This window comes from Carcharodon carcharias, chromosome 15 (assembly GCF_017639515.1).
Source record: "Carcharodon carcharias isolate sCarCar2 chromosome 15, sCarCar2.pri, whole genome shotgun sequence".
In the NCBI taxonomy this organism is placed as follows: Eukaryota; Metazoa; Chordata; class Chondrichthyes; order Lamniformes; family Lamnidae; genus Carcharodon; species Carcharodon carcharias.
Window position 1 is genome coordinate 80296889 of NC_054481.1, and position 13619 is coordinate 80310507.

Here is a 13619-nt window from a genome sequence, read left to right on the forward strand (position 1 = left end):
CCTTTTGCTGCTGTTGGTGCTTTTGCTGCTGTTGCTGTTGCTGCTACTGCTGTTACGATTGTTTTTGCTGATGATTCTGCTGTTGTTGCTGCTCTTCCTATTGCTGCTAAAGCAGTTGCTGCTGTCCTGTTGCTGTTGTTGCTGCTGCTGTTGCTGTTCCTGCTGTTGTTGCTGCTGCTATAATTGCTGCGGTTGCTGCTTCTAATGCTTTTGCTCTTTTTGTTGCTGCTGTTGCTGTTGCTGTTCCTGCTGCGGTTGCTAATCCTGTTGCTGCTGTTCCTGTTGTGCTGTTGCTGTTGCTGCTGCTGTTCCTCCTGAGGTTGATATTCCTGTTGCTCCTGTTCCTGTTGCTTCTGTTGCTCATGTGGCTGCTATTGCTGCTGTTGCTGCTACTGCTGTTGCTGCTGCTATCATTGCTGATGTTCCTGTTGCTGCTGTTGTTGCTGCCTCTGCTCCTGCTGTTGCTACTGGCGCTGTTGCTGTTGCTGCTGTTGTTACTGCTGCTATTGCTTCTCTTGCTACTAATGCTGCTGCTGATATTCCTGTTACTGTTCTTGCTGCTGAAGCTCCTGCTGTTGCTATTGTCGCTGATGCTGTTGCTGCTGTTGCTGATGCTGTTGTAGTTGTTGCTGCTAAAGCTTTGCTGCTGCTGCTGTTGCTAATATTCCTGTTACTGCTGTTGTTACTGCCACTGCTCCTGTTGTTGTTACTGTTGCTGTTGCTGATGCAGCTGTTGCTGCTGCTGTTGCTGATCGTTTTGCTGCTGTTGGTGCTTTTGCTGCTGTTGCTGTTGATGCTACTGCTGTTACGATTGTTTTTGCTGATGATTCTGCTGTTGTTGCTGCTGTTCCTATTGCTGCTAATGCAGTTGCTGCTGCTCCTGTTGCTGTTGTTGCAGCTCTTGCTATTCCTAATGCTGTTCCTGCTGTTGTTGCTACTGCTATAATTGCTGCGGTTGTTGCTTCTAATGCTTTTGCTCTTCCTGTTGCTGCTGTTGCTGTTCCCGTTGCTGCTGCTGTTGCTGCTGTTCGTCTAGCTGCTGCTGTTGCTACTGTTGCTTTTGCTGTTGCTGATCCTGCTGCTGCCGTTGCTGCTGCTGTTGCTGTTCCTATTGCTCCTGTTGCTGCTGTTGTTCCTGTTCCTATTGCTCCTTTTCCTGTTGCTGCTGTTGCTGTTCTTTTTGATATTGTTGCTTCTGTTGTTGCTGCAGTTGCTGTTGCTGCTGTTCCTGTTGCTTTTGCTGCTGCTCCTGTTGCTGTTGTTGCTGCTGCTGTTGCTGTTCTTGCTGCTGTTGCTGATGTTCCTGCTGTTGTTGCTACAGCTACTATTGCAGCGGTTGTTGCTCCTAATGCTGTTGCTGTTCCTGTTGCTGCTGTTGCTGCTCTTGATTCTGTTCCTGTTGCTGCTATTTCTGTTGCAGTTGCTGCTGGTGCTGCTGCTGTTGCAGCTGCTGCTGCTACAATCGCTGCTGCTGTTTTTACTGTTCATTTTGCTGTTATTGCTGATGCTGTTGCTGCTGTTCCGGCTTCAGCTGCTGTTGCTGTTGCTGCTGCTGCTGCTGTTGCTGCAGCTGCTTTTCTTGCTGTTGCTGTTTCTGCTGTTGCTGTTTCAGCTGTTGATGCTGCTGTTGCTGTTCCTATTGTTACTGTTGTTGCTGCTGCTGCTGTGGCTGCTGTTATTTCTGTTCCTGTTGCTGCTGTTGTTCCAGTTGCGGCTGTTGCAGCTTTGGAAGTTATTGTTGCTCTTGCTGTTGCTGCTGATGCTGTTGCTGCTGTTCCTGTTCCTGCTGTTGTTGTTGTTCGTGTTGTTGCTGCAGCTTTGACTGTTATTGTTGCTCTTGCTGTTGCTGCTGCTGTAGCTGCACCTGTTGCTGCTGTTGCTGTTGCTGCTGCTGTAGCTGCTTTTCTTGCTGTTGCTGTTTCTGCTGTTGCTGTTTCAGCTGTTGATGCTGCTGTTGCTGTTCCTATTGTTACTGTTGTTGCTGCTGCTGCTGTGGCTGCTGTTATTGCTGTTCCTGTTGCTGCTGTTGTTCCAGTTGCTGCTGTTGCAGCATTGGAAGTTATTGTTGCTCTTGCTGTTGCTGCTGATGCTGTTGCTGCTGTTGCTGCTGTTCCTGTTGCTGCTGTTGTTGTTGTTCGTGTTGTTGCTGCAGCTTTGACTGTTATTGTTGCTCCTGCTGTTGCTGCTGCTGTAGCTGCACCTGTTGCTGCTGTTGCTGTTGCTGCTGCTGTAGCTGCACCTGTTGCTGGTCTTGCTGTTGCTGTGCCTGCTGCTGTTGCTGTTCCTGCTTCTGCTGTTGCTGTTGCTGTTGTGTTGTTGTTGCTGTTACTATTGCTGCGGTTGTTGCTGCTATTGCTTTTTCAGCGGCTGTTGCTGCTGCTGTTCCTGTAGCTGCTGCTGTTGCAACTGTTGATGCTGCTGTTGCTTATCCTGTTGCTGCTGTTGCTGCTGTTGTTCCTGTTCCTGTTGCTGCTGCTGCTGCTGTTCCTGCTGTTATGCTGCTGTTGCTGTTGCTGATGCTGTTGCTGTTGCTGCTGTTCCTGTAGCTGCTGCTGTTGCTGCACCTGTTGCTGCTGTTGCTGTTGCTGTGCCTGCTGCTATTGCTGTTGCTGCTTCTGCTGTTGCTGTTCCTGCTGTGTTGTTGTTGCTGTTGCTGTTGCTGCTGTTCCTGTTGCTGCTGCTGTTGCTGCGCCTGTTGCTGCTTTTGCTGTTGCTCAGCCTGCTGTTGTTGCAGTTTCTGCTTCTGCTGTTGCTGTTGCTGTTGTGTTTTTGTTGCTGCTTCTGCTGTTGTTGTTGCGGTTCCTGTTGCTGCTAGACCTGTTGCGATTGTTGTTGCTGTTGCTGTTGCTGTTGCTGCTCACACTGTTGCTGCTGCTATTGCTGCTGTTGCTACTCCTGTTGCTGCTTTTGCTGCTGCTGTTGCTGTTTTTGCTGTTCCTGTTGCTGCTGTTGCCGCTGCTGCTGCTGCTGTTGTTACTGTTGCAGTTGCTGTTGTTCCTGCTGCTGCTGTTGTTGCTGTTGTTGCTGCTGCTGTTGCTGCCGCTGTGATTCTGTTGCTGCTGTTGTTGTTGCTATTACTATTGTTGCGGTTGTTGCTGCTACTGCTGTTGCTGTTCCTGTTGCTGCTGTTGCTGCTGTTGTTGCTGTTGATGCTGTTCCTGTTGCTGCTGCCGCTGCTGCTGTTGTTGCTGATCCTATTGATACTGTTCCAGTTGCTGTTGCTGTTGCTGTTCCTGCTGCGGTTGCTAATCCTGTTGCTGCTGTTCCTGTTGTGCTGTTGCTGTTGCTGCTGCTGTTCCTCCTGAGGTTGATATTCCTGTTGCTCCTGTTCCTGTTGCTTCTGTTGCTCATGTGGCTGCTATTGCTGCTGTTGCTGCTACTGCTGTTGCTGCTGCTACCATTGCTGATGTTCCTGTTGCTGCTGTTGTTGCTGCCACTGCTCCTGCTGTTGCTACTGGCGCTGTTGCTGTTGCTGCTGTTGTTACTGCTGCTATTGCTTCTCTTGCTACTAATGCTGCTGCTGATATTCCTGTTACTGTTCTTGCTGCTGAAGCTCCTTCTGTTGCTATTGTCGCTGTTGCTGTTGCTGCTGTTGCTGATGCTGTTGTTGTTGTTGCTGCTAAAGCTTTGCTGCTGCTGCTGTTGCTAATATTCCTGTTACTGCTGTTGTTACTGCCACTGCTCCTGTTGTTGTTACTGTTGCTGTTGCTGATGCAGCTGTTGCTGCTGCTGTTGCTGATCGTTTTGCTGCTGTTGGTGCTTTTGCTGCTGTTGCTGTTGATGCTACTGCTGTTACGATTGTTTTTGCTGATGATTCTGCTGTTGTTGCTGCTGTTCCTATTGCTGCTAATGCAGTTGCTGCTGCTCCTGTTGCTGTTGTTGCAGCTCTTGCTATTCCTAATGCTGTTCCTGCTGTTGTTGCTACTGCTATAATTGCTGCGGTTGTTGCTTCTAATGCTTTTGCTCTTCCTGTTGCTGCTGTTGTTGTTCCCGTTGCTGCTGCTGTTGCTGCTGTTCCTCTAGCTGCTGCTGTTGCTACTGTTGCTTTTGCTGTTGCTGATCCTGCTGCTGCCGTTGCTGCTGCTGTTGCTGTTCCAATTGCACCTGTTGCTGCTGTTGTTCCTGTTCCTATTGCTCCTTTTCCTGTTGCTGCTGTTGCTGTTCTTTTTGATATTGTTGCTTCTGTTGTTGCTGCAGTTGCTGTTGCTGCTGTTCCTGTTGCTTTTGCTGCTGCTCCTGTTGCTGTTGTTGCTGCTGCTGTTGCTGTTCTTGCTGCTGTTGCTGATGTTCCTGCTGTTGTTGCTACAGCTACTATTGCAGCGGTTGTTGCTCCTAATGCTGTTGCTGTTCCTGTTGCTGCTGTTGCTGCTCTTGATTCTGTTCCTGTTGCTGCTATTTCTGTTGCAGTTGCTGCTGGTGCTGCTGCTGTTGCAGCTGCTGCTGCTACAATCGCTGCTGCTGTTTTTACTGTTCATTTTGCTGATATTGCTGATGCTGTTGCTGCTGTTCCGGCTGCAGCTGCTGTTGCTGTTGCTGCTGCTGCTGCTGTTGCTGCAGCTGCTTTTCTTGCTGTTGCTGTTTCTGCTGTTGCTGTTTCAGCTGTTGATGCTGCTGTTGCTGTTCCTATTGTTACTGTTGTTGCTGCTGCTGCTGTGGCTGCTGTTATTTCTGTTCCTGTTGCTGCTGTTGTTCCAGTTGCTGCTGTTGCATTTGGCTGTTATTGTTGCTCTTGCTGTTGCTGCTGATGCTGTTGCTGCTGTTGCTGCTGTTCCTGTTCCTGCTTTTGTTGCTGTTCGTGTTGTTGCTGCAGATTTGACTGTTATTGTTGCTCTTGCTGTTGCTGCTGCTGTAGCTGCACCTGTTGCTGGTCTTGCTGTTGCTGTTTCTGCTGCTGTTGCTGTTCCTGCTTCTGCTGTTGCTGTTGCCGTTGTGTTGTTGCTGTTACTATTGCTGCGGTTGTTGCTACTATTGCTTGTTCAGCTGCTATTGCTGCTGCTGTTCCTGTACCTGCTGCTGTTGCAACTGTTGATGCTACTGTCGCTGTTGCTGTTGCTGCTGTTGCTGATGCTGTTGTTGTTGTTGTTGCTAAAGCTTTGCTGCTGCTGCTGTTGCTTATATTCCTGTTACTGCTGTTGTTACTGCCACTGCTCCTGTGGTTCTTACTGTTGCTGTTGCAGCTGTTGCTGCTGCTGTTGCTGTTCTTTTTGCTGCTGTTGGTGCTATTGCTGCTGTTGCTGTTGCTGCTACTGCTGTTACGATTGTTTTTGCTGATGATTCTGCTGTTGTTGCTGCTGTTCCTATTGCTGCTAATGCAGTTGGCGCTGTTCCTGTTGCTGTTGTTGCTGCTGCTGTTGCTGTTCCTGCTGCTCTTGCTATTCCTAATGCTGTTCCTGCTGTTGTTGCTACTGCTATAATTGCTGCGGTTGTTGCTTCTAATGCTTTTGCTCTTACTGTTGCTGCTGTTGCTGTTCCCGTTGCTGCTGCTGTTCGTCTAGCTGCTGCTGTTGCTACTGTTGCTTTTGCTGTTGCTGATCCTGCTGCTGCTGTTGCTGCTGCTGTTGCTGTTCCCATTGCTCCTGTTGCTGCTGTTGTTCCTGTTCCTATTGCTCCTTTTCCTGTTGCTGCTGTTGCTGTTCTTTTTGATATTGTTGCTTCTGTTGTTGCTGCAGTTGCTGTTGCTTTTGCTACTGCTCCGGTTGCTGTTGTTGCTGCTGCTGTTGCTGTTGTTGCTGCTGTTGCTGATGTTCCTGCTGTTGTTGCTACAGCTACTATTGCAGCGGTTGTTGCTCCTAATGCTGTTGCTGTTCCTGTTGCTGCTGTTGCTGCTCTTGATTCTGTTCCTGTTGCTCCTGTTTCTGTTGCAGTTGCTGCTGGTGCTGCTGCTGTTGCACCTGCTGCTGCTACAATCGCTGCTGCTGTTTTTGCTATTCATGTTGCTGTTATTGCTGAAGATGTTGCTGCTGTACCGGCTGCAGCTGCTGTTGCTGTTCCTGCTGCTGCTGCTGTTGCTGCAGCTACTTTTCTTGCTGTTGCTGTTTCTGCTGTTGCTGTTTCAGCTGTTGATGCTGCTGTTGCTGTTCCTATTGTTACTGTTGTTGCTGCTGCTGCTGTGGCTGCTGTTATTGCTGTTCCTGTTGCTGCTGTTGTTCCAGTTGCTGCTGTTGCAGCTTTGGCTGTTATTGTTGCTCTTGCTGTTGCTGCTGATGCTGTTGCTGCTGTTGCTGCTGTTCCTGTTCCTGCTGTTGTTGCTGTTCGTGTTATTGCTGCAGCTTTGACTGTTATTGTTGCTCTTGCTGTTGCTGCTGCTGTAGCTGCACCTTTTGCTGCTGTTGCTGTTGCTGCTTCTGTAGCTGCACCTGTTGCTGGTGTAGCTGTTGCTGTGCCTGCTGCTGTTGTTGTTCCTGCTTCTGCTGTTGCTGTTGCTGTTGTGTTGTTGTTGCTGTTACTTTGCTGCGGTTGTTGCTGCTATTGCTTTTTCAGCGGCTGTTGCTGCTGCTGTTCCTGTAGCTGCTGCTGTTGCAACTGTTGATGCTGCTGTTGCTTATCCTGTTGCTGCTGTTGCTGCTGCTGCTCCTGTTCCTGTTGCTGCTGCTGCTGCTGTTCCTGCTGTTATGCTGCTGTTGCTGTTGCTGATGCTGTTGCTGTTGCTGTTGTTCCTGTAGCTGCTGCTGTAGCTGCACCTGTTGCTGCTGTTGCTGTTGCTGTGCCTGCTGCTGTTGCTGTTCCTGCTTCTGCTGTAGCTGTTGCTGTTGTGTTGTTGTTGCTGTTGCTGTTGCTGCTGATCCTGTTGCTGCTGCTGTTGCTGCGCCTGTTGCTGCTTTTGCTGTTGCTCAGCCTGCTGTTGTTGCAGTTTCTGCTTCTGCTGTTGCTGTTGCTGTTGTGTTTTTGTTGCTGCTGTTGCTGTTGTTGTTGCGGTTCCTGTTGCTGCTATTCCTGTTGCGACTGTTGTTGCTGTTGCTGTTGCTGTTGCTGCTCACACTGTTGCTGCTGCTATTGTTGCTATTGCTACTCCTGTTGGTGCTTTTGCTGCTGCTGTTGCTGTTGTTGCTGTTGCTGTTTTTGCTGTTCCTGTTGCTGCTGTTGCCGCTGCTGTTGCTGCTGTTGTTACTGTTGCAGTTGCTGTTGTTCCTGCTGCTACTGTTGTTGCTGCTGCTGTTGCTGCTGTTGTTGTTGCTATTACTATTGTTGCGGTTGTTGCTGCTACTGCTGTTGCTGTTCCTGTTGCTGCTGTTGCTGCTGTTGCTGCTGTTGATGCTGTTCCTGTTGCTGCTGCCGCTGCTGCTGTTGTTGCTGATCCTATTGATACTGTTCCAGTTGCTGTTGCTGTTGCTGTTCCTGCTGCGGTTGCTAATCCTGTTGCTGCTGTTCCTGTTGTGCTGTTGCTGTTGCTGCTGCTGTTCCTCCTGAGGTTGATATTCCTGTTTCTCCTGTTCCTGTTGCTTCTGTTGCTCATGTGGCTGCTAATGCTGCTTTTGCTGCTACTGCTGTTGCTGCTGCTACCATTGCTGATGTTCCTGTTGCTGCTGTTGTTGCAGCCTCTGCTCCTGCTGTTGCTACTGGCGCTGTTGCTGTTGCTGCTGTTGTTACTGCTGCTATTGCTTTTCTTGCTACTAATGCTGTTGCTGATATTCCTGTTACTGTTCTTGCTGCTGAAGCTCCTTCTGTTGCTACTGTCGCTGTTGCTGTTGCTGCTGTTGCTGATGCTGTTGTTGTTGTTGCTGCTAAAGCTTTGCTGCTGCTGCTGTTGCTAATATTCCTTTTACTGCTGTTGTTACTGCCACTTCTCCTGTTGTTGTTACTGTTGCTGTTGCTGTTGCAGCTGTTGCTGCTGCTGTTGCTGTTCCTTTTGCTGCTGTTGGTGCTTTTGCTGCTGTTGCTGTTGCTGCTACTGCGGTTGCTGCTGTTCCTGTTGCTGTTGTTGCTGCTGCTGTTGCTGTTCCTGCTGCTCTTGCTGATCCTAATGCTGTTCCTGCTGTTGTTGCTACTGCTATAATTGCTGTGGTTGTTGCTTCTAATGCTTTTGCTCTTCCTGTTGCTGCTGTTGCTGTTCCCGTTGCTGCTGCTGTTGCTGCTGTTCCTCTAGCTGCTGCTGTTGCTACTGTTGCTGCTGCTGTAGCTGTTCCTATTGCTCCTGTTGCTGCTGTTGTTCCTGTTCCTATTTCTCCTTTTCCTGTTGCTGCTGTTGCTGTTCTTTTTGATATTGTTCCTTCTGTTGTTGCTGCAGTTGCTATTGCTGCTGTTCCTGTTGCTTTTGCTGCTGGTCCAGTTGCTGTTGTTGCTGCTGCTGTTGCTGTTCTTGCTGCTGTTGCTGATGTTCCTGCTGTTGTTGCTACAGCTACTATTGCAGCGGTTGTTGCTCCTAATGCTGTTGCTGTTCCTGTTGCTGCAGTTTCTGTTGCAGTTGCTGCTAGTGCTGCTGCTGTTGCACCTGCTGCTGCTACAATCGCTGTTGCAGTTTTTGGTGTTCATGTTGCTGTTATTGCTGAAGCTGTTGCTGCTGTACAGGCTGCAGCTGCTGTTGCTGTTCCTGCTGCTGCTCCTGTTGCTGCTGCTGCTTTTCTTGCTGTTGCTGTTTCTGCTGTTGCTGTTTCAGCTGTTGATGCTGCTGTTGCTGTTCCTATTGTTACTGTTGTTGCTGCTGCTGCTGTGGCTGCTATTATTTCTGTTCCTGTTTCTGCTGTTGTTCCAGTTGCTGCTGTTGCAGCTTTGGCTGTTATTGTTGCTCTTGCTGTTGCTGCTGCTGTAGCTGCACCTGTTGCTGCTGTTGCTGTTGCTGCTGCTGTAGCTGCACCTGTTGCTGGTGTTGCTGTTGCTGTGCCTGCTGCTGTTGCTGTTCCTGCTTCTGCTGTTGCTGTTGCTGTTGTGTTGTTGTTGCTGTTACTATTGCTGCGGTTGTTGCTGCTATTGCTTTTTCAGCGGCTGTTGCTGCTGCTGTTCCTGTAGCTGCTGCAGTTGCAACTGTTGTTGCTGCTGTTGCTTATCCTGTTGCTGCTGTTGCTGCTGTTGTTCCTGTTCCTGTTGCTGCTGCTGCTGCTGCTGTTCCTGCTGTTATGCTGCTGTTGCTGTTGCTGATGCTGTTGCTGTTGCTGCTGTTCCTGTAGCTGCTGCTGTAGCTGCACCTGTTGCTGCTGTTGCTGTTGCTGTGCCTGCTTCTGTTGCTGTTCCTGCTTCTGCTGTAGCTGTTCCTGTTGTGTTGTTGTTGCTGTTGCTGTTGCTGCTGTTTCTGTTGCTGCTGCTGTTGCTGCGCCTGTTGCTGCTTTTGCTGTTGCTCAGCCTGCTGTTGCAGTTTCTGCTTCTGCTGTTGCTGTTGCTGTTGTGTTTTTGTTGCTGCTGTTGCTGTTGTTGTTGCTGTTCCTGTTGCTGCTATTCCTGTTGCGACTGTTGTTGCTGTCGCTTTTGCTGTTGCTGCTCACACTGTTGCTGCTGCTATTGCTGCTGTTGCTACTCCTGTTGCTGCTTTTGCTGCTGCTGTTGCTGTTGTTGCTGTTGCTGTGTTTGCTGTTCCTGTTGCTGCTGTTGCCGCTGCTGTTGCTGCTGTTGTTACTGTTGCAGTTGCTGTTGTTCCTGCTGCTGCTGTTGTTGCTGCTTTTGCTGCTGCTGTTGCTTCCGCTGTGATTCTGTTGCTGCTGTTGTTGTTGCTATTACTATTGTTGCGGTTGTTGCTGCTACTGCTGTTGCTGTTCCTGTTGCTGCTGTTGCTGCTGTTGTTGCTGCCACTTCTCCTGTTGTTGTTACTGTTGCTGTTGCTGTTGCAACTGTTTTGCTGCTTTTGCTGTTCCTTATGCTGCTGTTGGTGATTTTGCTGCTGTTGCTGTTGTTGCTACTGCTGTTATGATTGTTTTTGCTGATGATTCTGCTGTTGTTTCTGCTGTTCCTATTGCTGCTAATGCAGTTGTTGCTGTTGTTGCTGCTGCTGTTGCTGTTCCTGCTGCTCTTGCTATTCCTAATGCTGTTCCTGCTGTTGTTGCTACTGCTATAATTGCTGCGGTTGTTGCTTCTAATGCTTTTGCTCTTCCTGTTGCTGCTGTTGCTGTTCCCGTTGCTGCTGCTGTTGCTGCTGATCCTCTAGCTGCTGCTGTTGCTACTGATGCTTTTGCTGTTGCTGATACTGCTGCTGCTGTTGCTGCTGCTGTTGCTGTTCCTATTGCTCCTGTTGCTGCTGTTGTTTCTGTTCCTATTGCTCCTTTTCCTGTTGCTATTATTTTTGATATTGTTGCTTCTGTTGTTGCTGCAGTTGCTGTTGCTGCTGTTCCTGTTGCTTTTGCTGCTGCTCCAGGTTGCTGTTGTTGCAGCTGCTGTTGCTGTTCTTGCTGCTGTTGCTGATGTTCCTGCTGTTGTTGCTACAGCTACGATTGCAGCGGTTGTTGCTCCTAATGCTGTTGCTGTTGCTGTTGCTGCTGTTGTTGCTGCTGTTGCTGCTGCTGTTGCTGCTGCTGTTGCTGCCGCTGTGATTCTGTTGCTGCTGTTGTTGTTGCTATTACTAAGGTGGCGGTTGTTGCTGCTACTGCTGTTGCTGTTCCTGTTGCTGCTGTTGCTGCTGTTGTTGCTGTTCCTATTGATACTGTTCCAGTTGCTGTTGCTGTTGCTGTTGCTGTTCCTGCTGCGGTTGCTAATCCTGTTGCTGCTGTTCCTGTTGTGCTGTTGCTGATGCTGCTGCTGTTCCTCCTGAGGTTGATTTTCCTGTTGCTCCTGTTCCTGTTGCTTCTGTTGCTCATGTGGCTGCTATTGCTGCTGTTGCTGCTACTGCTGTTGCTGCTGCTACCATTGCTGATGTTCCTGTTGCTGCTGTTGCTGCTGCCTCAGCTCCTGCTGTTGCTACTGGCGCTGTTGCTGTTGCTGCTGTTGTTACTGCTGCTATTGCTTCTCTTGCTACTAATGCTGCTGCTGATATTCCTGTTACTGTTCTTGCTGCTGAAGCTCCTGCTGTTGCTACTGTCGCTGTTGCTGTTGCTGCTGTTGCTGATGCTGTTGTTGTTGTTGCTGCTAAAGCTTTGCTGCTGTTGCTGTTGCTAATATTCCTGTTACTGCTGTTGTTACTGCCACTGCTCCTGTTGTTGTTACTGTTGCTGTTGCTGTTGCAGCTGTTGCTGCTGCTGTTGCTGTTCCTTTTGCTGCTGTTGGTGCTTTTGCTGCTGTTGCTGTTGCTGCTACTGCTGTTACGATTGTTTTTGCTGATGATTCTGCTGTTGTTGCTGCTCTTCCTATTGCTGCTAAAGCAGTTGCTGCTGTCCTGTTGCTGTTGTTGCTGCTGCTGTTGCTGTTCCTGCTGTTGTTGCTGCTGCTATAATTGCTGCGGTTGCTGCTTCTAATGCTTTTGCTCTTTTTGTTGCTGCTGTTGCTGTTGCTGTTCCTGCTGCGGTTGCTAATCCTGTTGCTGCTGTTCCTGTTGTGCTGTTGCTGTTGCTGCTGCTGTTCCTCCTGAGGTTGATATTCCTGTTGCTCCTGTTCCTGTTGCTTCTGTTGCTCATGTGGCTGCTATTGCTGCTGTTGCTGCTACTGCTGTTGCTGCTGCTATCATTGCTGATGTTCCTGTTGCTGCTGTTGTTGCTGCCTCTGCTCCTGCTGTTGCTACTGGCGCTGTTGCTGTTGCTGCTGTTGTTACTGCTGCTATTGCTTCTCTTGCTACTAATGCTGCTGCTGATATTCCTGTTACTGTTCTTGCTGCTGAAGCTCCTGCTGTTGCTATTGTCGCTGATGCTGTTGCTGCTGTTGCTGATGCTGTTGTAGTTGTTGCTGCTAAAGCTTTGCTGCTGCTGCTGTTGCTAATATTCCTGTTACTGCTGTTGTTACTGCCACTGCTCCTGTTGTTGTTACTGTTGCTGTTGCTGATGCAGCTGTTGCTGCTGCTGTTGCTGATCGTTTTGCTGCTGTTGGTGCTTTTGCTGCTGTTGCTGTTGATGCTACTGCTGTTACGATTGTTTTTGCTGATGATTCTGCTGTTGTTGCTGCTGTTCCTATTGCTGCTAATGCAGTTGCTGCTGCTCCTGTTGCTGTTGTTGCAGCTCTTGCTATTCCTAATGCTGTTCCTGCTGTTGTTGCTACTGCTATAATTGCTGCGGTTGTTGCTTCTAATGCTTTTGCTCTTCCTGTTGCTGCTGTTGCTGTTCCCGTTGCTGCTGCTGTTGCTGCTGTTCGTCTAGCTGCTGCTGTTGCTACTGTTGCTTTTGCTGTTGCTGATCCTGCTGCTGCCGTTGCTGCTGCTGTTGCTGTTCCTATTGCTCCTGTTGCTGCTGTTGTTCCTGTTCCTATTGCTCCTTTTCCTGTTGCTGCTGTTGCTGTTCTTTTTGATATTGTTGCTTCTGTTGTTGCTGCAGTTGCTGTTGCTGCTGTTCCTGTTGCTTTTGCTGCTGCTCCTGTTGCTGTTGTTGCTGCTGCTGTTGCTGTTCTTGCTGCTGTTGCTGATGTTCCTGCTGTTGTTGCTACAGCTACTATTGCAGCGGTTGTTGCTCCTAATGCTGTTGCTGTTCCTGTTGCTGCTGTTGCTGCTCTTGATTCTGTTCCTGTTGCTGCTATTTCTGTTGCAGTTGCTGCTGGTGCTGCTGCTGTTGCAGCTGCTGCTGCTACAATCGCTGCTGCTGTTTTTACTGTTCATTTTGCTGTTATTGCTGATGCTGTTGCTGCTGTTCCGGCTTCAGCTGCTGTTGCTGTTGCTGCTGCTGCTGCTGTTGCTGCAGCTGCTTTTCTTGCTGTTGCTGTTTCTGCTGTTGCTGTTTCAGCTGTTGATGCTGCTGTTGCTGTTCCTATTGTTACTGTTGTTGCTGCTGCTGCTGTGGCTGCTGTTATTTCTGTTCCTGTTGCTGCTGTTGTTCCAGTTGCGGCTGTTGCAGCTTTGGAAGTTATTGTTGCTCTTGCTGTTGCTGCTGATGCTGTTGCTGCTGTTCCTGTTCCTGCTGTTGTTGTTGTTCGTGTTGTTGCTGCAGCTTTGACTGTTATTGTTGCTCTTGCTGTTGCTGCTGCTGTAGCTGCACCTGTTGCTGCTGTTGCTGTTGCTGCTGCTGTAGCTGCTTTTCTTGCTGTTGCTGTTTCTGCTGTTGCTGTTTCAGCTGTTGATGCTGCTGTTGCTGTTCCTATTGTTACTGTTGTTGCTGCTGCTGCTGTGGCTGCTGTTATTGCTGTTCCTGTTGCTGCTGTTGTTCCAGTTGCTGCTGTTGCAGCATTGGAAGTTATTGTTGCTCTTGCTGTTGCTGCTGATGCTGTTGCTGCTGTTGCTGCTGTTCCTGTTGCTGCTGTTGTTGTTGTTCGTGTTGTTGCTGCAGCTTTGACTGTTATTGTTGCTCCTGCTGTTGCTGCTGCTGTAGCTGCACCTGTTGCTGCTGTTGCTGTTGCTGCTGCTGTAGCTGCACCTGTTGCTGGTCTTGCTGTTGCTGTGCCTGCTGCTGTTGCTGTTCCTGCTTCTGCTGTTGCTGTTGCTGTTGTGTTGTTGTTGCTGTTACTATTGCTGCGGTTGTTGCTGCTATTGCTTTTTCAGCGGCTGTTGCTGCTGCTGTTCCTGTAGCTGCTGCTGTTGCAACTGTTGATGCTGCTGTTGCTTATCCTGTTGCTGCTGTTGCTGCTGTTGTTCCTGTTCCTGTTGCTGCTGCTGCTGCTGTTCCTGCTGTTATGCTGCTGTTGCTGTTGCT

At 49.3% G+C, this 13619-nt stretch overlaps 1 pseudogene; it reads right to left on the reverse strand.

Annotated features, from left to right (window-relative positions):
* Positions 1 to 2901: 2901 nt before the first annotated feature.
* The window catches only part of LOC121287909, a 36885-nt pseudogene continuing 26167 nt past the window's right edge, over positions 2902 to 13619 (reverse strand).